The following is a 26048-nucleotide window of genomic DNA, read 5'->3' as shown; positions in this document are numbered from 1 at the left end:
TCACCAGCCATTTATTGGGTGTTTACTATGTGCCAGGCACTTTTTGAGGTGAAAGGAATACATACAGCCTTGAACAAAAAGAGGCAAAAAAAAGACAGGATGTATGGTGGGGAGTGGGGGTGATGTAGCGTGTGTAGGCTGTCTTTCCTGGACTCTGTCCTCTGCTGTCCCGTGGCAGCCTTTTCTGTTCCTTCTGTGTAGTTTTAGTTACCCCTTATCTTTTGAATCAGGGACAACAATTGATCTAAAACATCCCTCAAGTCCTATTTTTTTTTTTTTCTGACTTGGTGTGAATAACTGTTTGGTCTTTCTTTGTTCTGAGAAGATGCAACATTCCTCAGTGTTCATTAGCAGCCATCCATTTCTCTGACAGTGGGCTTAGGCGTTGCCCTGAGACTAATTTCTGCTTCCACTTTTATTAGAGATGAGGAACTTGTCAATTCCAAAGGCTTCCATTTTAGCATTTTTGTGACAAATTTTGTAAGGAAACTACACATCCCAATTTAACAGAAGTTAAAAAAAAAAACCTCATTTCTGGCGGATATTGTTACCTAAAAGTAGCTTATTAGAAAATCACCCTCTTTCCAACATTAGCAGTAAACTCAAATCCCAAAGGTTAACCGAGCCTCTTGCAAGTTGGCTACATGGTCCTTCACCTCCCTTTAGACCCCAACACAAAGTAAAAAGGCAGATAGAGCAGAGTTGGGGTCCTTGGGGTCAAATCTGGCTCTGCCCTGCACTGGCTGAGGATGTTGGGCAAGTGATTTAATTTCCTTGAGCTATAAGTATAATGGGTATGAAATCAGGGTCATTGTGTGATTAAAAGGAAAAGAATTTTATGAAAGTGGCACAGTGTCTGGCCCACAGATGGACGCATAATACATCTTGTTTCCTTCTTCCCTTTCCTTTGAATCTCTACTTTGAATTTATTCTTTTCCTAAGAATAAATTTCTTAGGACAGTGACTTTATGGGGAATAAGACTCACCTGGGGATTGTGTCAAAATGCAAAATCAGAATCAGCAGGTCTGGGGGTTGGGATTGAAAGTCTGCATTTCCAACAGGTTTCCAAGTAGTAACTGCATGCAAAGCCCCTGGACATGCTTTATATGCTTGGTCACTTTGGAGTCAGTCCTGTGATTGAATCCTGACTTTGCCAGTCACTGGCTGGGTGATCTTGAGGGTCACCTTTCTGAGCCTCAGTTTCTCAACGGGTGATTATGCATCACAGGTACAGTGAAGATTTAAAATGAGATAGTGGGTACCAGGAGTACAGCAACATTACTATTTTTGCTACTTTTATGTTAAATATATTAAACAGAAGGCTAATAGCACTGGCATAGAAAACATGACCTGCAGCTCTAGGTGAAGGGAGCACATTCTTTGAATAGCGACTAGCCCAGTGCCTGGCACATAGGAGGTGAAGCACAGATGTTGGCTTCCTCTGAACATTTGATGTTCATATTGGCAGAGGCTAGTTGAGAACTGGGAAGGGTTGCTATGTGGAGGCATTCAGGCCGGGCTGAGAGTTTAGGTGGATGGTCCCTAGAGCTCCCTTCTATAAGCAAAACCAACTACTTATCAGTCATCTGGGACCAAAAAGAAGGAGTGATGCCATTAATTTTTGCTTTGTTCCTTCTGGAAACCACTATGATTCGAGGCTGTGGGGTTCTTACTATAACTTCTAGAACTGGAGGCCGGGATAGCTGAGGCTGGTGTGGTTGGTAAAGTGACTCTGTGATGATGTGGGAGGCTCCTTTCAGACAGGATTCTCTGCTTTGTCCCAGCAGTGTAGTCAGGGTTCACGGTGAGACATGCATCCAGCCTAGCTCCCAGGGAGAGTGCTAGGGCTCCAGGGGGCCTCCAATCCTGCCATTCTCATGCCTCCTTCTTTACCTATGTTTCATGAACTATATCTTATGACTCTGTTTTCCATTTACAAATTTTTTAATTAAAACTAATTTTATAAGTAATGTATGACCATCCTAGAAAAATAGAAAATATAGGTGATCACAAAGAAGAAAATAAGTAATCCTGAAACTCAACACTTTAAAATAAATTCTGTTAACATTTTTTTCTATTAAGAGCTTGAAGTAGTACTTTCTTTTATTTTAAATTTTTATTTTATATTGGAGCATAGTTGATTAACAATGTTGTGTTAGGACTTCCCTTGTGGCACAGTGGTTAAGAATCCGCCTGCCAATGCAGGGGACACGGGTTCGAGCCCTGGTCCGGGAAGATCCCACATGATGCGGAGCAACTAAGCCCATGTGCCACAACTACTGAGCCTGTGCCATAGAGCCCACGAGCTACAACTGCTGAGCCCACGTGCCACAACTACTGAAGCCCGAGTGCCCTAGAGCCCGTGTGGCGCAACTACTGAAGCCCATGTGCTCTAGGGTCCGCGTGCTGCAACTACTGAAGCCCGTGTGCCTAGAGCCCATGATCTGCAATAAGACAAGCCACTGCAATGAGAAGCCTGTGCACCTCAATGAAGAGGAGCCCCCACTTGCCGCAACTAGAGAAAGCCCATGTGCAGCAGTGAAGACCTAACACAGCCAAAAAAAAACCCCCCAAAAAACAAAAAACAATGATGTGTTAGATTCAGGTGTACAGCAAAATGATTAAGTTATACATATACATGTATCTATTCTTTTTCAAATTCTTTTCCCATATAGGCTATTACACAATACTGAGCAGAGCTCCCTGTGCTATACAGTAAGTTCTTGTTGTTTATCTGTTTTAAATATAGCAGTGTGTACATGTCAATCCCAAACTCTCCATCTATCTCTCCCCACTCCTTCCTTCCTGGTAACCATAAATTTGTTCTCTAAGTCTGTGTATCTGTTCCTGTTTTGTAAATAAGTTCATTTGTATCATTTTGGTTTTTTGTAGACTGTGCATGTAAGGGCTATCATATGATATTTGTGTTTCTCTGTCTGACTTATTTCACTTAGTATGATAATCTCCAGGTCCATCTATGTTGCTGCAAATGGCGTTAATTAATTCTTTTTAATGGCTGGGTAATATTCCATTGTATATATGTACCGCATCTTCTTTATCCATTCCCCTGTCGATGGACATTCAGGTTGCTGCCATGTCCTAGCTCTTATAAATAGTGCTGCAGTGAACACTGGGGTGCATGTATCTTTTCGAATTATGGTTTTCTCTGGATATATGTCCAGGAGTAGCACTGCTGGATTATGTGGAACCTCTATTTTTAGTTTTTTTTTTTTTTGTGGTACGCAGGCCTCTTACTGTTGTAGCCTCTCCAGTTGCGGACCACAGGCTCCAGACGCGCAGGCTCAGTGGCCGTGGCTCACTGGCCTAGCCGCTCCGCGGCATGTGGGATCTTCTTGGACCGGGGCACGAACCCGTGTCCCCTGCGTCGGCAGGCGGACTCTCAACCACCGCGCCACCAGGGAAGCCGTATTTTTGGTTTTTTAAGGAACCTCCGTACTGTTCTCCATGGTAACTGGACTAATTTATATTCCCACCAACAGTTTAAGAGGGTTGTCTTTACTCTACACCCTCTCCAGCTTTTATTGTTTGTAGACTTTTTTTTTTAACATCTTTATAGGAGTATAATTGCTTTACAATGGTGTGTTACCTTCTGCTTTACAACTAAATGAATCAGTTATATATATACACATATGTTTCCATATCTCTTCTCTCTTGCGTCTCCCTCCCTCCCACCCTCTCTATTCCCACCCCTCCAGGCGGTCACAAAGCACCGAGATGATCTCCCTGTGCTATGCGGCTGCTTCCCACTAGCTATCTATTTTACGTTTGGTAGTGGATATATGTCCGTGCCTCTCTCTCACTTTGTCACAGCTTACCCTTCCCCCTCCCCATATCCTCAAGTCCATTCTCTAGTAGGTCTGTGTCTTTATTCCTGTCTTACCCCTAGGTTCTTCATGACATTTTTTCCCCTTAAATTCCATATATATGTGTTAGCATACGGTATTTCTCTCTCTCTTTCTGACTTACTTCACTCTGTATGACAGACTCTAGATCTATCCATCTCATTACAAATAGCTCAATTTCGTTTCTCTTAATGGCTGAGTAATATTCCATTGTATATATGTGCCACATCTTCTTTATCCATTCATCCGATGATGGACACTTAGGTTGTTTCCATCTCTGGGATATTGTAAATAGACTACAATGAACATTTTGGTACATGACTCTTTTTGAATTACAGTTTTCTCAGGGTATATGCCCAGTAGTGGGATTGCTGGGTCATATGGTAGTTCTATTTGTAGTTTTTTAAGGAACCTCCATACTGTTCTCCATAGTGGCTGTACCAATTTACATTCCCACCAACAGTGCAAGAGGGTTCCCTTTTCTCCACACCCTCTCCAGCATTTATTGCTTCTAGATTTTCTGATGATGGCCATTCTGACTGGTGTGAGATGATATCTCATTGTAGTTTTGATTTGCATTTCTCTAATAATTCGTGATTTTGAGCATTCTTTCATGTGTTTGTTGGCAGTCTGTATATCTTTGGAGAAATGTCTATTTAGGTCTTCTGCCCATTTTTGGATTGGGTTGTTTGTTGTTTTGGTATTAAGCTGCATGAGCTGCTTGTAAATTTTGGAGATTAATTCTTTGTCAGTTGCTTCATTTGCAAATATTTTTTCCCATTCTGAGGGTTGTCTTTTTGTCTTGTTTATGGTTTCCTTTGCTGTGCAAAAGCTTTGAAGTTTCATTAGGTCCTATTTGTTTATTTTTCTTTTTATTTCCATTTGTCTAGGAAGTGGGTCAAAAAGGATCTTGCTGTGATTTATGTCATAGAGTGTCCTGCCTATATTTTCCTCTAAGAGTTTGATAGTTTCTGGCCTTACATTTAGGTCTTTAATCCATTTTGAGCTTATTTTTGTGTATGGTGTTAGGGAGTGATCTAATCTCATACTTTTACATGTACCTGTCCAGTTTTCCCAGCACCACTCATTGAAGAGGCTGTCCTTTCTCCACTGTACATTCCTGCCTCCTTTATCAAAGATAAGGTGACCATATGTGTGTGCGTTTATCTCTGGGCTTTCTATCCTGTTCCGTTGATCTATCTTTCTGTTTTTGTGCCATTACCATACTGTCTTGATTACTGTAGCTTTGTAGTATAGTCTGAAGTCAGGGAGCCTGACTCCTCCAGCTCCATTTTTCGTTCTCAAGATTGCTTTGACTATTCGGGGTCTTTTGTGTTTCCATACAAATTGTGAAATTTTTTGTTCTAGTTCTGTGAAAAATGCCATTGCTAGTTTGATAGGGATTGCATTGAATCTGTAGATTGCTTTGGGTAGTAGAGTCATTTTCACAATGTTGATTCTTCCAATCCAAGAACATGGTATATCTCTCCATCTATTTGTATCATCTTTAATTTCTTTCATCAGTGTCTTATTGTTTTCTGTATACAGGTCTTTTGTCTCCTTAGGTAGGTTTATTCCTAGATATTTTATTCTTTTTGTTACAGTGGTAAATGGGAGTGTTTTCTTAATTTCTCTTTCAGATTTTTCATCATTAATGTATAGGAATGCAAGAGATTTACATGCATTAATTTTGTATCCTGCTACTTTACCAAATTCATTGATTAGCTCTAGTAGTTTTTTGGTAGCATCTTTAGGATTTTCTATGTATAGTATCTTGTCATCTGTGAACAGTGACAGCTTTACTTCTTCTTTTCTGATTTGGATTCCTTTTATTTCTTTTTCTTCTCTGATTGCTGTGGCTAAAACTTCCAAAACAATGTTAAATAGTAGTGGTGAGAGTGGGCAACCTTGTCCTGTTCCTGATGTTAGTGGAAATGGTTTCAGTTTTTCACCATTGAGGACGATGTTGGCTGTGGGTTTGTCATATATGGCCTGTATTATGTTGAAGAAAGTTCTCTCTATCCCTACTTTCTGGAGGGTTTTTATCATAAATGGGTGTTGAATTTTGTCCACAGCTTTTTCTGTATCTACTGAGATGATCATGTGGTTTTTATTCTTCAGTTTGTTAATATGGTGTATCACATTGATTGATCTGCATATATTGAAGAATCCTTGCATTCCTGGGATAAACCCCACTTGATCATGGTGTACGATCCTTTTAATGTGCTGTTGGATTCTGTTTGCTAGTATCTTGTTGACGAGTTTTGCATCTATGTTCGTCAGTGATATTGGCCTGTAGTTTTCTTTCTTTGTGACATCTTTGTCTGGTTTTGGTATCACGCTGATGGTGGCCTCATAGAATGAGTTTGGGAGTGTTCCTCCCTCTGCTATATTTTGGAAGAGTTTGAGAAGGATAGGTGTTAGCTCTTCTCTAAATGTTTGATAGAATTCGCTTGTGAAGCCATCAGTTCCTGGGGTTTTGTTTGTTGGAAGGTTTTTAATCACAGTTTCAATTTCAGTGCTTGTGATTGGTCTGTTTATATTTTCTATTTCTTCCTGGTTCAGTCTTGGAAGGTTGTACTTTTTAAGAATTTGTCCATTTCTTCCAGGCTGTCCATTTTATTGGAATATAGTTGCTTGTAGTAATCGTTCACGATCCTTTGTATTTCTGCAGTGTCAGCTGTTACTTCTCCTTTTTCATTTCTAATTCTATTGATTTGAGTCTTCTCCCTTTTTTTCTTGATGAGTCAGGCTAATGGTTTATCAATTTTGTTTATCTTCTTAAAGAACCAGATTTTAGTTTTATTGATGTTTGCTCTCGTTTCCTTCATTTCTTTTTCATTTATTTCTGGTGTGATCTTTATGATTTCTTCTTTCTGCTAACTTTGGGTTTTTTTGTTCTTCTTTCTCTAATTGCTTTAGGTATAAAGTTAGGTTGTTTATTTGAGATGTTTCTTGTTTCTTAAGGTAGGATTGTATTGCTATAAACTTCCCTCTTAGAAATGCCTTTGCTGCATCCCATAGGTTTTGGGTCGTCGTGTTTTCATTGTCATTTGTTTCTAGGTATTTTTTGATTTCCTCTTGGATTTCTGCAGTGATCTCTTGGTTATTAGGTAGTGTATTGTTTAGCCTCCATGTGTTTGTATTTTTTACAGATCTTTTCCTGTGATTGATATCTAGTGTCATAGTGTGTGGTCGGAAAGGATACTTCATATGATATGATCTCAGTTTTCTTAAATTTACCAAGGCTTGATTTGTGACCCAAGATATGATCTGTCCTGGAGAATGTTCCATGAGCACTTGAGAAGAAAGTGTATTCTGTCGTTTTTGGATGGAATGTCCTATAAATATCAATTAAGTCCATCTTGTTTAATATATCATTTAAAGCTTGTGTTTCCTTATTTATTTTCATTTTGGATGATCTGTCCATGGGTGAAAGTGGGGTGTTAAAGTCCCCTACTATGAATATGTTACTGTCAGTTTCCCCTTTTATGGCTGTTAGTATTTGCCTTATGTATTGAGGTGCTCCTGTGTTGGGTGCATAAATATTTACAATTGTTATATCTTCTTGGATCGATCCCTTGATCATTATGTAGTGTCCTTCTTTGTCTCTTCTAATAGTCTTTACTTTTAAGTCTATTTTGTCTGATATGAAAATTGCTACTCCAGCTTTCTTTTGATTTCCATTTGCATGAAATATCTTTTTCCATCCCCTTACTTTCACTCTGTATCTGTCTCTAGGTCTGAAGTGGGTCTATTGTACACAGCAGATATATGGGTCTTGTTTTTGTATCCATTCAGCCAATCTGTGTCTTTTGGTGGGAGCATTTAGTCCATTTACATTTAAGGTAATCATCGATACGTATGGTCCTATTCCCATTTTCTTAATTGTTTTGTGTTCGTTATTGTAGGTCTTTTCCTTCTCTTGTGCTTCTTGCCTGGAGAAGTTCCTTTAGCAGTTGTTGTAGAGGTGGTTTGGTGGTGGTGAACTCTCTCAGCTTTTGCTTGTCTGTAAAGGTTTTAATTTCTCCATCAAATCTGAATGAGATCCTTGCTGGCTAGAGTAATCTTGGTTGCAGTTTTTTCTCCTTCATCACTTTAAATATGTCCTGCCAGTCCCTTGTGGCTTGCAGAGTTTCTGCTGAAAGATCAGCTGTTAACCTTATGGGGATTCCCTTGTGTGTTATTTGTTGTTTTTCCCTTGCTGCTTTTAATATGTTTTCTTTGTATTTAATTTTTCACAGCTTGATTAATATGTGTCTTGGTGTATTTCTTCTTGGATTTATCCTGTATGGGACTCTCTGTGCTTCCTGGACTTAACTATTTCCTTTCCCATATTAGGGAAGTTTTCAACTATAATCTCTTCAAATATTTTCTTAGTCCCTTTCTTTTTCTCTTCTTCTTCTGGGACCCCTATAATTCTAATGTTCGTGCGTTTAATGTTGTCCCAGATGTCTCTGAAACTGTCCTCAGTTCTTTTCATTCTTTTTTCTTTATTCTGCTGTGCAGTAGTTATTTTCCCTCTTTTATCCTCCAGGTCACTTATCTGTCTTCTGCCTCAGTTATTCTGCTATTGATCCCTTCTAGAGTATTTTTCTTTTCATTTATTGTGTTGTTCATTGTTGTTTGTTTCACCTTTAGTTCTTTTAGGTCCTTGTTAAATGTTTCTTGCATTTTGTCTATTCTATTTCCAAGAATTTGGATCATCTTTACTATCATTATTCTGAATTCTTTTTCAGGTGGACTGCCTATTTCCTCTTCATTTGTTAGGTCTGGTGGGTTTTTATCTTGCTCCTTCATCTGCTGTGTGTTTTTCTGTCTTCTCATTTTGCTTATCTTACTGTGTTTGTCGTCTCCTTTTTTCAGGCTGCAGGTTCGTAGCTCCCATTGTTTTTTGTGTCTGTCCCCAGTGGCTAAAGTTGGTTCAGTGGGTTGTGTAGGCTTCCTGGTGGAGGGGACTAGTGCTTGTTTTTGGTGGATGAGGCTGGATCTTGTCTTTCTGGTGGGCAGGTCCACGTCTGGTGGTGTGTTTTGGGGTGTCTGTGGACTTACTGTGATTTTAGGCAGCCTCTCTGCTAATGGTTGGGGTTTTGTTCCTGTCTTGCTAGTTGTTTGGCATAGGATGTCCAGCACTGTAGCTTGCTGGTCGTTGAGTGAAGCTGGGTGCTGGTGTTGAGATGGAGATCTCTGGGAGATTTTCACCATTTGATATTACGTGGAGCTGGGAGGTCTCTTGTGGACCAGTGTCCTGAAGTTGGCTCTCCCTCCTCAGAGGCACAGCACTGACTCCTGGCTGGAGCACCAAGAGCCTTTCATCCACATGTCTCAATATAAAAGGGAGAAAAAGTAGAAAGAAAGAATTAGTAGAAGTAGAAAGAAAGGAAGGACGGAGGGAGGGAGGACAGAAGAAAAAAAGAAAGAAAGAAGATAAAGTAAAATAAAATAAAGTAAGATAAAATATAAAGTTATTAAAATAGAAAAATAATTATTAAGAGAAAAAAAACGGACGGATAGAAACGTAGGACAAATGGTGGAAGCAAAGCTATATAGACAAAATCTCACACAGAAGCATACACATACACACTCACAAAAAGAGGAAAAGGGGAAAAAATCATAAATCTTGCTCTCAAAGTCCACCTCCTTAATTTGGGATGATTCGTTGTCTATTCATGTATTCCACAGATGCAGCGTACATCAAGTTGATTGTGGAGATTTAATCTGCTGCTTCTGAGGCAGCTGGGAGAGATTTCCCTTTCTCTTCTTTGTTCTCACAGCTCCCTGGGCTCAGCTTTGGATTTGGCCCCGCCTCTGCTTTTCGGTCGCCAGAGGGCGTCTGTTCTTCGCTCAGACAGGATGGAGTTAAAGGAGACGCTGATTCGGGGGCTCTGGCTCACTCAGGCCGGGGGGAGGGAGGGGCACGGAGTGTGGGGCGAGCCTGTGGTGGCAGAGGCCGGCGTGACGTTGCACCAGCCTGAGGCGTGCCGTGTGTTCTCCCGGGGGAGTTGTCCCTGGATCCCGGGACCATGGCAGTGGCGGGCTGCACAGGCTCCCGGGAGGGGAGATGTGGATAGTGACCTGTGGTCGTACACAGGCTTCTTGTTGGCGGCAGCAGCAGCCTTAGTGTCTCATGCCTGTCTCTGGGGTCCGCGCTTTTAGCTGCGGCTCGTGCCAGTCTCTGGAGCTCCTTTAAACAGCGTTCTTAATCCCCTCTCCTCGCGCACCAGGAAACAAAGAGGGAAGAAAAAGTCTCTTGCCTCTTCGGCAGTTCCAGACTTTTCCCTGGACTCCCTCCCGGCCAGCAGTGGCACACTAACCCCCTGCAGGCTGTGTTCACGCCGCCAACCCCAGTCCTCTCCCTGCTCTCCAACCGAAGCCCAAGCCTCAGCTTCCAGCCCTGCCTGCCCCGGCAGGTGAGCAGACAAGCCTCTCGGGCTGGTGAGTGCTGGTCGGCACTGATCCTCTGTGTGGGAATCTCTCCGCTTTGCCCCCCGCACCCCTGTTGCTGTGCTCTCCTCCATGGCTCCGAAGCTTCCCCCGCCGCCACCCGCAGTCTCCGCCTGCGAAGGGGCTTCCTAGTGTGTGGAAACCTTTCCTCCTTCACAGCTCCCTCGCACTGGTGAAGGTCCCGTCCCTATTCTTTTGTCTCTGTTTTTTCTTTTTTCTTTTGCCTAGCCAGGTACGTGGGGGGTTTATTGCCTTTTGGGAGGTCTGAGGTCTTCTGCCAGCGTTCAGTAGGTGTTCTGTAGGAGTTGTTCCACGTGTAGATGTATTTCTGGTGTATCTGTGGGGAGGAAGGTGATCTCCCCATCTTATGCTTCCGCCATCTTCCTGGAAGCCGTGTTTGTAGACTTTTTGATGACGGCTATGCTAACTGGTGTGAGGTGATATCTCACTTTAGTTTTGATTTGCATTTCTGTAATAATTAGTGATGTTGAGCATCTTTTCATGTCCCTCTTGGCCATTTGTATGTCATCTTTGGAGAAATGTCTAAGTCTTCTGCCCATTTTTTGTTTGGGTTGTTTTTTTGATATTGAGCTGCATGAGCTGTTTGTAAATTTTGGAGACTAATCTCTTGTTGGTCACATCATTCACAAATACTTTCTCCCATTCTGAGGGTTGTCTTTTCGTTTTGTTTACTGTTTCCTTTGATGTGCAAGAGCTTTTGCGTTTAATTAGGTCCCATTTGTTTATTTTTGTTTTTATTGAAGTAGGACTTTCAAAGTCGTGTGTGTTTTTGTGTATGTACAGTGCACAAAGAATATATTTTACACTTTATTTTTTAATGGTTGAAAAAAGTCAACAGAATATTATTTCGTGACATGTGAAGTTATATGAAATTCACATTTCAGCATGCATGAAAAAATTTTTTTCGACACAGTTGTTTGCATACTATTTATGGCTGCTTCCTAGATGTAACAGTAGTGTAGTGACAGGAATTGTACAGCCCCCAAAGCATAAAGTAGTTACTGTCTGCCCCTTTACCCTAAAATTTTGCCAACCTCTGATATAAATAATGTCTATGTTGGTAACCTGATCACCTGCTTACTGATACATCTTTTTATTTTATTTTATTTAAAAAAATGTTATATTGAAGTATATTTGATTTACAATGTTGTGTTAGTTCCACGTGTACAGCAAAGTGACTTAGTTATATGTATACATATATCTATTCTTTTTCAGATTCTTTTCCCATATAGGTTATTACAGAGTATTGAGTAATGATACATCTTAAACATCCTTCCATATCAAGAAATTCCTCTCTCCAAAATAATTTGTTTTTCATTAGCAAAACAGGACACTTGTCCAGGTCTATGTCTTTGTCAGTCACTATATTTATTGTCCTTACCAGTTTTTGTAAGTACCTTCCATTTACAAAGCATTATTATCTCATTTAATTCTCACAGCCACCCAGTGAGATAGACATTATGAGTTCATTAAAATAATTTTCTTGCAAGTAATAGAAACCAACTTAAATGTCTTAAACAAGAAAAGGAGATTTAGGAGGATTGATTTAAGATTATGGGATTTGCCATGGAACTCTTGAGCAGGACTATAGCTGGAAGGGCCTGGAAAGTAGTCTCATGGTCCCCTCTCAGCCCCTTTGTGTGTCTACTTTTTAATCTTTTTGCATAGATCGTCTTCCTCTGCTGGTCAGTACAAGTGGACTCTGGTTACTAATAGTATGAGGTTCCGCATTACTGGCCCCACCACTCTGAAGGAGTTTAATCGTTCCCTTTTGGGCCCAATTCTAAATATTATGAGGAAGAGTAATGTATTTGGCCCAGTATTGGCCAGATTTTACTCCTGGTCCGATCACCTGTAACTTTCATAGAAAACAGCTGCTGGGGAAGCATTTACAAAATGGCACCTCTATAAATCGGGGAGAGTTCGGTGGGGTAATTGTGAATTACACAGCTACTTCAAAATGTATCAGCTTCATTAAATTGCTCCCATTTTACAGAGGAGGAAATTGAGTCTCAGAGACACCAAGTGAATTACCCAAGTAGCAAAATAATTGGTAAAATATAAGTCTACAAACTCCAATCCCAGGCGTGTTTTGAGTACAGCAGACTGCTGTTGGTTAACTGCCTTGCACTTGGGATGTTACAACAGTAACTTTCTATTTGGCTGCAGATGGTGGTTCACTCATTTTCATCTCGTTGCTTTATATATTACTGGAAGCTGGGAATTCCCTTGGTGTCTTTTACTTTGTCTCCAGGCTGGGAGCTGGATGGACAGATGCAGGTTTTGGAATTTTCTCCTGGTTGATTGCTGTGCTTAGAGTACTTTGATCCATCCACGGAGGGAAATTGAGTGAAAATGATCCACATGCCAATCTGTGGATATTGTCCCTTAGCCTGGCTTTTGTCTCGCATCCCTGTGTCTGATGCCAGTAACTAAATCTCCAAGCTTGATTAGCAGTGGTTGCAGCCCAGTGAACATGCATACCGAAACGGCTGTGACATGGTGTTTCGTCAGTGATGGCTGATGCTACAAAACCCACTCCTGTGCCAACCCAGGAGGACACCCCAGGTACCATGACTCTGATTCTGGGGCACTTGTTGAATAAAATATGCTGTGATTTTATGGATTTTTTTTCTCTTAAGTTGAAGGAGTAAAATGAGACATGTGGTTTTGTAAAATGTAGTTCTGGAATAGCTCTGGAAACTGTGGACTTGCTGGAAGAATTTCTTTATCTAGAGGAACTCAGGTGTGGAGGACAGGTGTGGTGGAAATTTGTTGTTTGTCACTCGAATAACCATTCCTCTCTCCTCCCCTTCTCCCTCTGATATGCCCTGATCATATCCCCTTTCTGTGTGGTTTTGGGGTGGGACTGATCCCACACACAGTTCAAAAAGTAGGCTCTGATGGGTCCACGCCAACGTGTGTAGTCTTTCCCCTGGTTACAGTTATTAATTTGGGTTTAGTCAGTTGACTCATTTTAGGACAAAGAAAGGTCCCAGGACCAGGGTATGTGCTATGGGAACTGGTATTTTCTTTGCCATAGATAATTTAGGATAAGGATGTGGGACCTGGAATTGAAGCAGCCATTTTGCCGTAAGAGTAACGTTTAAGCTGTTGTGTATATGTGGGGTGTGTCTGCCATCTGGAGTCTGATGATAAGGCTGACCCCATGGGAGGCAGAGCTAAGAGATGATGATGTCTGAGCTGCTAAATCAACAAATTTCACTGAAAGTCATGCTGAGTGGGTTGCTTAAGCCATTTGAGCTGAGTTTAAAATCACTTGGCATTAAAAAATTCCTAACAAATATAAGTAGTGCCACCAATTGTCTGCTCTGAATAGATGATGTTTGCTTGGTTATTTGGCATTTTCCAAAGGCTGAACACACTTGTTACTTCATGGCCAGTGGGTGCTACACACACCAGTAAAGGAACGGCAAATCTAGTTCCCAGTTTGTTCCCAGCTTCCTGTTTGCGTGGCTAGTGTACATTTATCAGGGTTGAGAGATGAACGATTGCTTTACTTGACAGTATTTCCTGTGGTCTACCTTTATGAATTTTTCTAGTGAATGTAGAACTTAAGCCTAAGTGGTATCTTTTCTGCCTTTGGGCTGATGAAGTTTCACTAGGGGGGCTCTGGAATCTCAGGAGTGTCATGACGAATCTACATCACTGAGACAATTCCTTCCCCTATGGAAGTACATGGCTTAGAAGGATGTGTGTGGCTCAGTTCTGGCCAAGAGGCAGAATGGAAGTCTGCTGGGGATGAGATTGCTTTAGGGAAAGGTTCCTTAGATCATTGAAGAACAGAGGACGTTAATGTTATTGAATTGTTTTCCCTTTTGGCTTCTTATTTGGTGAGATTGTTATCTCACAGTTCTTAATGTCTTATTATGTGAGGCTGGTTGTTAGGGTTTTTTTCCCCCCCCTCTTTTTCTTTCTTAATTAATGTTATAGAATGTGTCCTGATGCATTCTGCCAGGACCACATGAAGTAAGGGAGTGTTGATTCTCCCAGGGAGGGATGCTGAGGGCTAGCCCCATCTCCTGCAAAATAAATAAAATAATAAAAAAGGAAGGGAAGGAAGGACAGATAAAGGGAGAACGGATATAACTTTCACTTTGAAAATTTTCTAGCCCAATTATGAGATATATGGTTGTTTCCCTGAATTTTCTATAATCCTGATGCCATTCCTCATACTCCTCCAAGTTTACTTCTTCAGGTTTTATCATGTCAATTTTGGCTTGAGCAACTTTCATTATGTTGTGACAGCTTTCATCAAAACTCAAATTTCTATCTCCAAATTGTTCTAGCAATGTTTTCTCAGTGATTTTCTTTGGAGCCTGATTCTGGATAAAGTAGACTACTACATGATGTAAACGATAGTCTGTTTCTGGTGGGGTGTCTTCTTGGGCCAATTTAACCAACCTTGAATATTCCAACTTAATTGCCGACTGTAAAACTGTTTCAGGACTTTTATCTTCATGCTCATGTGATGCCTTGGTAATTATTCGAATAGTTTCTTCTTTCAAGTGCTTTGAGAAATCACTTCTTGATGGCCGCTCTAGATATTCTGGTTCTCCTGCTTGTGCTGTTGTCGCAGAAGACTCTGACTCTCTCAATTTCTGAGATGCTGAAAGTTTTTCCTGCAAAGCTTTCTGGGCAAGCTGTGCATCCCATTCTTCCAGTTCTTTCTCAAATCGCTGGTTGTCTTCCTCAACAAAATCTCTTAAGTCTGGTGGTAGTGTTTCTATTCCAACAAGGCCCTGCCCAAGTTTCTTTATTAAACTCCTCTTGTATTAAGAATTGTGGCTTATCATTTATGTACCTTAAACAGTATGCACTGGCATTTCTATAACCACCAAAAGAGTCCCTCACTAGCTCTTCCCATGATGATTTTGTTACAGCAATATCATTGTACTTCATCCACCTGTTTTCACGATGATCAAAAATGTATGCCCAGTAGCGCCCGGCATTAGCTTGGTCTTCATGAACCAAAACAGCATGTAAGCGATAAGGAACTCGTATCATAGATTTGTCAGAGTACATTAGTTCTATTGTGCAATGGATTCTAGATATGCTTTCCTGCAAATCTCTGGTGTCATTTTCTATTTCTGTCCTCCAGCCATGTAAACAGCTTTCTAGCACAGAGAGTTCCTCTTCTGTTATGTGCCTTGGTGCTGGATGCATGGGCAAATCTGGAGGTATCCGAGTCTGAGTGAATGGTTTGTGTATTACTGATCTCGATGAAGGGGCAGCTATTGATGCAGGTGTTGTGCTTGGCAGTTCTAAAGAAGGAGCTCCTGGCTGGTCTGTTGTGCTTGGTAATGTCTGTGATGGTACAGAACCACTAGATGGGGAACTAGCATCAATATCATCAACAGGAGAAGTGCAAACAGGTTTACTTGAGGCAAATTCCAATGCATACATCCACCAAGGGGAATCGTTTGGGACCCGAACCATAACTTAAATACCTTTCAAGTCTCTGTTGTAATACTGTGAGGTAATCTTTTAGTCTCTTGATCTCTTCCCTCTTAATTCTTGTTATTTCTCTGTTTCTATGCATGTTATCTGTCCAGATATAAAACTTGAGGAAATTCCAATTTGTTGTGAATTTTTTCTGGTCTTCCCAATGGCTGATTAAATTCAAATCTTGACAATTCAAACATTAACACAGGTGGTAGTTCAGTAAACCAATGCTCTTGGCCAGACTTCCCTGAATTTTCTGAATGTAAAGACTCAGTTTCTCCTTCAATCATGGCAGCTTCTAGGCACTCATGTAGGTCTTTGAATCCATTGACCTGAAGTGGGTACTGACCAAACATTTCAGTATTTTCAAATTTTTTACCTTCAAGCACTCCCACGGCTAGGAATCTCCCATAGAACAACTCTACCATGGGGTTCTTTGGCTTCCCTTCATCCGTCTCCTCTTCAGCTTTCATTTGGAAGGCATCTTCTAACCAATCTAATAATTTGTGTGTAAACTCACTCACGTCTTGCTGCTGGGAGGCATTTGATTTGAAAGCATCCTTAAGAATCTCAACTGCTCTTGATGGATCAACGTATTTCCTTTTAGTACCAACAAGCAGTGCAACTAGATACCGAAGCTCACGCATAAAAGGCAAATTCCGATGCTCCTTTTGGTTTGGGGGTAAATCTTGAACATTTGATGGAGGCTTGTAATTCAGAACTAGTCTTCTAAGTTCCAAAAGACTGAATAATGACTGAATAACAGCACTAAACCAGCAACCAAATTGCCAACATTCTTTAGTCCAACAGGAGCTTTGTCCTGCCTTTTTCTATCATGAGGGTTTCGAGAATCTCTCCAAACTTCAGTAGGTGTCCTCTTCAAACATGCTTTATTTTCTGCTATGCTGGCTTCAAGAACTCTGTTAATGGCTTGCTCCTCATCAGTTATTCCAGTCTCCCTGAATGCCCTGTTTGATTCTGCCAAACTCAAGGTAATTGCTCTCTTAAGATCATCTTTATCATCTCCAGTGAGATCAATCACATAAGTATCTGCTTGGCTTCCCACACTGATGTATCTATCATTGCCAGGTAGCGCTGTTTGGTCGTAAGTTGTCTCCTCCTGCTGAGGGGTCTTGGCATTCTTCGTAGTAAGGAGAGCCACTGATAGTTCCAAGTTTCCGTTACTATCCTTCAAGGCTTGCTGTAATATCTGGGCATCATTAATCCCAGTAATTTCTCTCAGCTGGTTCAAAAACGTCTGCTGGTGCTTCTGCGCCGCGCTCTGCTGCAGCACTGCTCCACGGTCATGGCCCCCGCAGCGCCGGCGGCGATACCGGCGGCGGCGTCGGGCTCCTCGAGCCTCCGCCGGCACTGACTGCCACGCTCCGCCGAGCTCCAGGGAGCGGCGCGGACGACCGGGGAGGACAGCGTCCCCGCCAGCCAGGCGCGAAGGCGATGGCGGCGAGGCGCACAGCGAGAGCCAAGGCGGCGGCCCCACGACTCCGCGCGGCCCGGGCCATGAGCGGGCGGCGGACGCTCGGCGCGGGAGGACGCGAGCAAACCCGGACGCGTCACGCGCTCGCTCCTTCGCTGGCCGCTCGCGGGCCACTGCGGGGAAGGGAGAAGGGACAGAGGGAGCTGCTGGAATGGCGCTGTCCTCCTCCTCCCGCCGCGACTCCCTCTCCTCCCCTCCCCTCCCCGCAACCGAAATTGAGTTATTTGTAGTGAGGTGGATGGACCTAGAGTCTGTCATACAGAGTGAAGTAAGTCAGAAAGAGAAAAAACAAATACCGTATGCTAACACATATATATGGAATCTAAGAAAAAAAAAAGTCATGAAGAACCTAGGGGTAAGACGGGAATAAAGACACAGACCTACTAGAGAATGGACTTGAGGATATAGGGAGGGGGAAGCGTAAGCTGTGACAAAGTGAGAGAGAGGCATGGACATATATACACTACCAAACGTAAAACAGATAGCTAGTGGGAAGCAGCGGCATAGCACAGGGAGATCAGCTCGGTGGTTTGTGACCACCTAGAGGGGTGGGATAGGGAGGGTGGGAGGGAGGGAGATGCAAAAGGGAAGAGATATGGGAACATATGTATAACTGATTCACTTTGTTATAAAGCAGAAACCATTGTAAAGCAATTATACTCCCATAAAGATGTTTAAAAAAAATGGAGATTTTCTTAAAAATCAGTAATGTTTTTCATGGTGCTAAGAACTTTTTCAGCTTCTGTTGAACTAAGCAATTATGTTAAAATTTTTCCTAGATTTTATAATGTTGCCAAAGATTTTTATATGGTCAAATTCTGTCCCATCAACTAAGCCATGAAAATAATTTACTGGAATGTCACTTTTTTTTTTAGACTATTTATTTTTGGCAGTGTCAGGTCTTAGTTGTGGCACACAGGGTCTTAGTTGAGGCATGTGGGATCCTTCGTTGCGGCATGTGGGCTCTTCGTCGTGGTGCGTGGGCTTCTTTCTAGTTGTGGCATGTGGGTTTTCTCTTCTCCAGTTGTGGTGTGCAGGCTCCAGGTCGCATGGGCTCTGTAGTTATGGTGCACGAGTTCCAGAGTGTGTGGGCTCTGTAGTTGTGGCGCGCAGGCTTAGCTGCCGCTGTGGCATGTGGGATCTCAGTTCCCTGACCAGGGATCGAACCCTCATCTCCTGCATTGTAAGGCAGATTCTTCACTGGACCACCAGGGAAGTCCCTGGAATGTCATTTTTAATTAAGTTGAAACTATACTTCCGGTCAAATGAGAGGTGGTGAGTGTGAAGGTTAAGTACACACCTGCTGTCACTGACGTTTTAAATGGCCTCTTCATTCCTCAGTTTCCTTACCTGTGAAATGAGGAAAATCATAGTAATTATAAAAATTAAAATAAATTACTACAAAAAGTACTCTCCTCTTCTTTAGTGGCTCTTACTGTCTTCTGGCCTGACCGTCTGCCATCCCCATCTTTCTCTGGTTCTGTCAGAGCCTGGCTCACGGTGGCTTCATTTTCCACAAGTGGCCACACAGAGATGATTCTAGGGAGTGCCGGACCAAGGTGGGCAGTCACAGCCTCTGTGGTCCAGATGGGCATGGAGGGCTTGCCCACGTGGGTATAAGGAATGCCACCAAAGGCATCCCCCACCCAACTTCTGCCAGATCAGAACACACTCTGGCAGGTGGAACAGATCCTGGCATATGGGAGCATAGTGAATTGGCTGCTCTTATATGTGGGTATCAGGATGGCCAGGGATTCCCAGGGCCTGGAGGAGTGCCTGGAGACAGTAGGGCTAGCCCTTGGGGATTACTTGGAGAATCTATGGTGGGGGGCAAGTACAGATATATTGGGCACATTGACTGTCTTGTGCATCAACCAGTCATAAAGAATAGCAGCTGTGGGAACCTAGAGGTGGTGGATGTGCCAGTTACTAACACTTTTACTGCTGGGGATAGTGGGAAAGGGTTTCCTTGGAGAGCTCAAGGCAGTGCCTATTTATTAAAACTAAATAACATTTAATATTTTATAATGGCTACTGTCCTGCTTATGAAAGCCAGCAGAATATCAGTCAAACAGGCTATAGGAATGTAAGTTAATATTTTTAGAACACATGGTATTAGTAAAGTAAGACTCAGATACATCAGGTAAGTTGCCCGAGGTCACATAGCCAATGTGTGAAGGATTTGGATACAGGTCTGTTGGTTCTGGAATCATTACAGGTCAATGTCTAAAGCAGAGGGAACATTGAGGACCAGAAACACCTCTGAGTTTCGGTGCCTGTTTGGAAATACCATGTAAATGGCTATTAGAGTTGCAAGGTCACATCACTCCACTCCAACCATTTTTATCGCCTGTCAAGTGGGAATGAAATGACCACAAAAAGATGTGTGGCTATGTCTATCCATATCTATGTTTGCTCTAAAAGAAAAATGGTTTCCTGCCTGGGACTTACACTCAGCTACCTGAGCTTGATATTGCATTCCCAGGAAATGAGGGACCCCATCAGGACCAGGAAGTCAGGTGAAGGAGAGATTGCATGTCACAGAGCACCAGGGTCTCTTTCTGGAAGAATCTCCAGGACTCTGAAGAATGGACGGTGATGTGTTCTTTCAAGAAAAGAAACTTGTTATTGAGGGTGGGGTGAGTGGGGTGCCGGAGTGCTGGAGAGGATGGGGCTGAGCTTAGTTTAAATGACAGTATCTGACGTTTCTTCTCCCTGAATTTGGAAATCTTAAAGCAAGATCACATGGCTCTGAAATAGTTTCTCCTTAGAACAGCACAGTGTCACATGAACTGAAATGGGAGCTAGGAGTGGCACAAAGGCTTCTGGGTTTCCTTAGTGTTGTGGAGCCCAGAAGAGATGCATGTGATGGGGCAGTGGAAAGATCTGGCCTCTGAGCCAACCTGAAGTTGATCCCCAGATTTGCCATTTACTGCTGGGAAGTGGATGAATCGGCAGTTCTCCCAGCCTCAGTTGGCCCCTTTGTAAGTTGGTGTGTGTGTGTATCGAAGGGTAATAATAATACTAATATTCAACTTTCATATGTTAAATATTATTTTCTGGTCCCACTTTCCTGCAATCCTTAGCATTTCAGTGTGTGACCGTTGTGGTAGGGGTAAGGGTACTCTTCCCACAAAATTCATTTGGCTTTGCCCTGCTCCTCCTCTGGGAGATGACACTTCCTCCAGGGAGCTTTCCAAGTCTTCCAGTGGCAGTGAGGTGGCCTATTATTCCCTTTCCTTTCCTAGAAGGCTATTCTTCATGCATTCTGCACAGTTGTAATGATACAATTTCTTTTTTGTTATTTGTGTTTATTTGGGTTTTCTCTTCTCCAGTAGACTGCACACTGCAAGATACTAAGGACATATCTATTTTTTCCTCTTGTTTAAAGATGAAAAAATGTTTATCATTTCACTTAAAAAGGGGTATGTCATACTGGAAGGCTACTGACACTTGAGAAGTAACTGTTCTGTTAAGCAGTAGCAATGCCTGGCATATAGTACGTCCTCAGTAAAAAATTGTTGAATGAGTGAATACTTGAGATTTTGTGGATTGGAGTTAAAATCTAAACTTTCTCTAGACTTATAATAGAGATTTATATAACGGAGCTTGCAAAGAAGCATGGATGCTATTTTTAGTTGATAATACCCAAGGTCTTGAATTTATATTTTTCATTACCTTGCAAGCCATAACGTCTCTAAAATGATTTTTCATATTTGAGGGGCATCAGGATAATCACAGGTCTTATGTGAACTTCGAAGTAAGCAGGCTGAAAATTTTTAGTGATTTTATTTTGGAGTGTCAGATAACAGGCAGCTGAAATCGAAACAGCTTCAAATGTCACAAAATGTCTTCCTGTAATTCTCCTCAAGCATTCAATGCATTAACTCTCAAAGGCACAGTCTACGTATCCCAATTCACTGTAGATCTAAACTAAGCAGGCACAACCACACCCAAGGGATTTTCTTGTCTAAATGGACTGCAATTATTTCCCCTAAAACTTCAAATTAATTTTTTAAGTAAGATAATGGTTAAGAGCAGGGGTTGGGAAACTTTTCCTGTAAAGGACCATTATGACCATAAGATTTTACCCTTTGTAAAGTAGGACAGGAAGCATGACTCCTTGGATACTACCTCTTCCTTAGCACCCAGCCTAGGACCTGGCAAATTCTAAGTACTCAGCAACTCTGTGGAATGATGAAGTGAATATTTGTATTTTTTTGAATTTTATTTTTAAATTTTTATTGAAATAGTTGATTTACAATATTGTGTTAGTTTCAGGTATACAGTTAAGTGATTCTGTTATACGTATATATGTAAATATGTATATTCACTTTTTACATTCTCTTCCATTATAGGTTATTACAAGGTATTGAGTATAGTTCCCTGTGCTATACAGTAGGTCCTTGTGTTTATCTATTTTATATATAGTAGTGTGTATCTGTTATAGTAGTGTGTATCCCAAATTCCTAATTTATCCCTCTCCCCTCCCCTTTGGTAACCATGTTTGTTTCTATATCTGTGGGTCTGTTTGTTTTGCCTATACATTCATTTGTATTATTTTTTAGATTCCACATATAAGCGGTATCATATGATATTTGTCTTTCTCTGTCTGGTTTACTTCACTTAGAATGAAAATCTCTAGGTCATTCTATGTTGCTGCAAATGGCATTATTTCATTTTTTATGGCTGAGTAATATTCCATTGTACATATGTACCACATCTTCTTTATCCATTCATCTGTTGATGGACCCTTATATTTATCAAAAGACTTTTCGTCAGTTCTGGCATACATTGCCTGCTCAGTGAGGCTCAGTTTGAACACTTTTAAAACCTGTAGCCCAACCTCCTTCCATCCCCTCTTCCTCTGCCCTCTGCTGAATCCCTGCCATGCTGCTTCATTTCTTTCAGACCCAATTATCATATTCTAGCATGCTGCATAATTTACTCATATATTTTGTTTTTTGTTTCCCCCCACAAGAATTTAAACTATAGGAGGGCAAGGATTTTTGTGTATTTTGTTCACATTGTAGGCACTTAAAATATTTGTTAAGTGAATAAATGAATGACATATCTGAATATCATATAGGGATGGTTGATCCCAGGAAAAAAACATTAAAAACAAAACAAAGGAAAACAAAACCACCTTACTTTATATCATGAACTTCAAATTCTTTAACTACAGTGAATTTGTGCTTACTTTCAGGTAAAATCTGTAGCTGGATATTACGTTATACTGTAATATACTTGCTTTTAAAAATAGTTTTATTAATAAAATATTTTAAGAGAAAAAGCATATAATAGGTGATTGATTAAAAGTTAATTTTTAATATTACAAAAATGCTGCAACTTTATTCTAGAAAAGTAAAAAAAAAAACCCAAAAAAGTAAAGAAAAAATCTAAAAATTACCCTTAATCCCATTGAGGTAATCATTGCTAGTATTTTGGAGCATATTCTTCTAAGTATTTTTCCTGTGTGTAATAGTTTCATCTGTTGTGTATAAAAACAGAAGCATACTGTAAATGTTAATAAGAGCCAATGTTTACATTGCACTTACTCTGAGGCACTGTTCTAAGTGCTTGATTTATATTTATTTACACTAATTTCACAACAACCGTACGATCTAAGGTTTCACAACAACCTTATGATCCTAATATTACCCACATTTTACAGATGAGGAAACTGAGGGACTAAGAGGTTAACTTGATTGAAGTCATACAGCTACTGAGTAGTAGAACTGGGACTTGAGCCAAGGCAGTCTGGCTCCAGCATCCATGGTGTTAATCACTATTTTTGCTGCTCCGTATATTGCTTGTGGCTTGCTTTTTTTTTTTCTCCTCTCTTATCACTATATCAAGAACATTTTCCCAACTGTTATATGTTCTCCTCCAATATAATTTGTAAAGGCTGTGCAGTATTTCAATACTTGGCTGCTCTAATTCTTCTATTTTTAAAAAATTGTTAGAAATTCTCCCTCCTTCCTCCTCTCCTCCCTTGTTTCCTCCCTTGTTTCCTTCCCTCCTTCCCTCTTCCCTTCTCCCCTTCCTTCCTTCCCTCCTTCCTTTCTCTTCCCCCTTCCGTCCTCTTCCTTCCCCTCCTCTCCCTTTTCCTCCCCTCCCCTCCCATCCCCTTCCCTTCTTGGCTACTATGAATAATTCTGCAATAAAGCAACTTGAAGGTAAATCTTTGCATAACGATATGATACCTTCCTTAGGTTAAATTTCTCGAACTGATATATAAAGTTCAGCAAAATCATGAAATAAGGAAACTATGGGAACAATCTTGAAAAGCAGACAATTTTGTAGTTTTATACATTTGGAGTATTAGGCAGTTGCTTTATGAGTTTCTCTAAGTGAGGTTGACCTGTATTCCCTCTTATCAAATGGTTGCTTTAGCTGAAAATCCCCTTGGTAACCAACTATGTACAAGTAAAAATGTGTTCCCAAATGGAGACCTTATGACTGTGGCAAGAGTTATAAATGACAGTGGAAAATTGAGAATGAAAATTCAGGTAAAGACGGAGCAAGTAAAGTAAACCAAACCCATATACTTAACACTACAGGCAAATTGGAGTGTATTTGGAGCCAAAGTGGCACCAAACAAAAGATGTTGCTTTATGAAGACACAGACCTAATTAATCTCTGTCAAATTGCTTTTTAAATACTTGTCTTCTAGATAATTCAAACTCACTGTTGCAGGAATTAATCTATTTCTCCTTTGCCATTTGTAATTGTCAACCTGACACGCATTTACTTTTTTTTTTGGTAGTATAAAGTGTTTATGGTGCAAAATTAACATCATTAGACAAAATGTCATCCTTTGGGTGAAAATACTGAACATTTTTACCTCTTGAGTTGTCAGCTCAAACGCTTATGATTGATGCATGGTGCTGTTCTGGGAGAAGGTCTCTAGCTCGTCAAGTGTTCCCTTTGCTAATAATCACAAATGCATGGCGTAGTTGCATCCAAGGCTTAGGGGTGTGTGTGCGTGTTTGTGTATGTGTACATATAAGCTTGCAGAACTGGTTGGACAAAAATACATGTAAATGTCTTCTGCCCCATCAACTGGAACTCTCAAAAATATTCAGGTTCAGTCAATTAAAAATTTATTTACTAATCAATTAATTTAGCATTTATAGAGCATACTGTATGTCTGCACTGCTCTAAATTTTGCAATACAAAGATGAATGAAAACCTCAAGAAGTTCATTGTATCGTAGAAACATTTGCCAGGTAAATATTCCCAGGAAGACATTTATCATAATCTCTGTCCAACATCAGCTGTGCATGGCCCTGCACTAGCTACTGTGCACAGTTTCCACTTCATAGTAGGCATGTACTACATGTTTGTTGACTGAAATGTTGTTGGGTGGTTATAAAGATGAGAGCTAGTACTTTGTTTCAAGGAACTTCCAGTCTTCTTGACGAGATGAGCTATAAACATGTAAAGAACTCACAATGCAAGATTTAAGTAATGGTTATATGCAAAAGAGATTTGATAAGATTACTATAAACTACCCACCCTCTCCTCCAAGAAAAAGTTGAGCTTCATTAGTATACACAGAAATATTATTCAGGGTCCTGAAAATGAGTAGGAACACTGTATTCTACATTCTACTATATGTAAAGTATGGTGTACACTTTTACTAATTAGTCTTTAAATAGGACATCGCTGAACTATAGTTAGATGAGGAGGGTTAAGCAAGGTAGAGAATGGTCTCTGCAATTATTTTCTTAGGATACATTTATAAGAGTATGATTACTGGGTCAAAGCTTTAGACCATATTACAATACGATTTCCAAAATAGCTATATCCTTTTTTTTTTTTTTTTTTTTTTGCTGCGGTACGCGGGCCTCTCACTCCTGGGGCCTCTCCTGTTGCGGAGCACAGGCTCCAGACAGGCAGGCTCAGCGGCCATGGCTCACGGGCCCAGCCGCTCCTGCGGCATGTGGGATCTTCCCGCACCGGGGCACGAACCTGTGTCCCCTGCATCGGCAGGCAGACTGTCAACCACTGCGCCACCAGGGAAGCCCAGCTATATCCATTTATATGGTCATATGCATAAGTGTATTTGTTTCATCAGAACTGTGTTAGAGTTGGTTATTGTCATCTTTAAAGATTTTTTTGGGGGGGGCAATTTTAATTGAGCTGAGATCATTCTCATTGAAGTTTGCGTTTCTTTGTTGACTAGTGAAGTTAAATGATTTTCATTATGTTTAATAGAGGTATTTTCTATTGTGTGAAGTCATTTTCCTGCCAGTACTGTGATCCAAAAGGAGGGCAAGAAAAGGTTATTTTGCAAATAGAGAAAGAGTGGTGCTGCATCAGTATCTTTATGTACTATATTGTATTTTTTGTTGTTTTGTTTTTGTAGCAAGTGAAAGAAAACCTCACTCCAAATGGCTTAAACAGAGAAAGAAAATTGAGTGGTTTACCTAATTGAAGAATCCTGACCGTAGATTTGCTTTTAGTTGCAGCTCAGGGCTACATGGTATTACGAGGACCCATTTCTGTCTGTACTCTGCTTTTCGATGCAGTACTTCCAAATTCAAACAAGCTCTCCACTTGTGGTTGTTATGTAGCTGCAGCACATTCCAGAAGAAACTATGAACCTGGGGCAGGAAGAAGGGCTTTCTCCTTCCTGTTAATGTAACCCAGCAATGCTTCGCCTTGCCCATACACTTGCTTCTAATAGCAGCAGTTGGTTCCAGTTTGTTTTTCTAACACTCAGAACCTGCCTCATGGTGCCTTCTCAGAC

General features: G+C 41.1%; 1 protein-coding gene and 1 pseudogene across 1 annotated transcript in view; one reads left to right on the top strand and one right to left on the bottom strand.

Moving 5' to 3' along the window:
- The window catches only part of PRELID2 (PRELI domain containing 2), a 703347-nt gene that overhangs the window by 106908 nt on the left and 570391 nt on the right, over positions 1-26048 (top strand). The window lies entirely within an intron of this gene.
- LOC115844231 (ubiquitin carboxyl-terminal hydrolase 25 pseudogene) lies at positions 14268-18885 on the bottom strand (annotated as a pseudogene).

Source organism: Globicephala melas, chromosome 3 (assembly GCF_963455315.2).
Source record: "Globicephala melas chromosome 3, mGloMel1.2, whole genome shotgun sequence".
NCBI classification, from domain to species: Eukaryota; Metazoa; Chordata; class Mammalia; order Artiodactyla; family Delphinidae; genus Globicephala; species Globicephala melas.
Note: the sequence above shows the minus strand (reverse complement) of the source record. Positions and strands in the feature narration are given on the sequence as shown.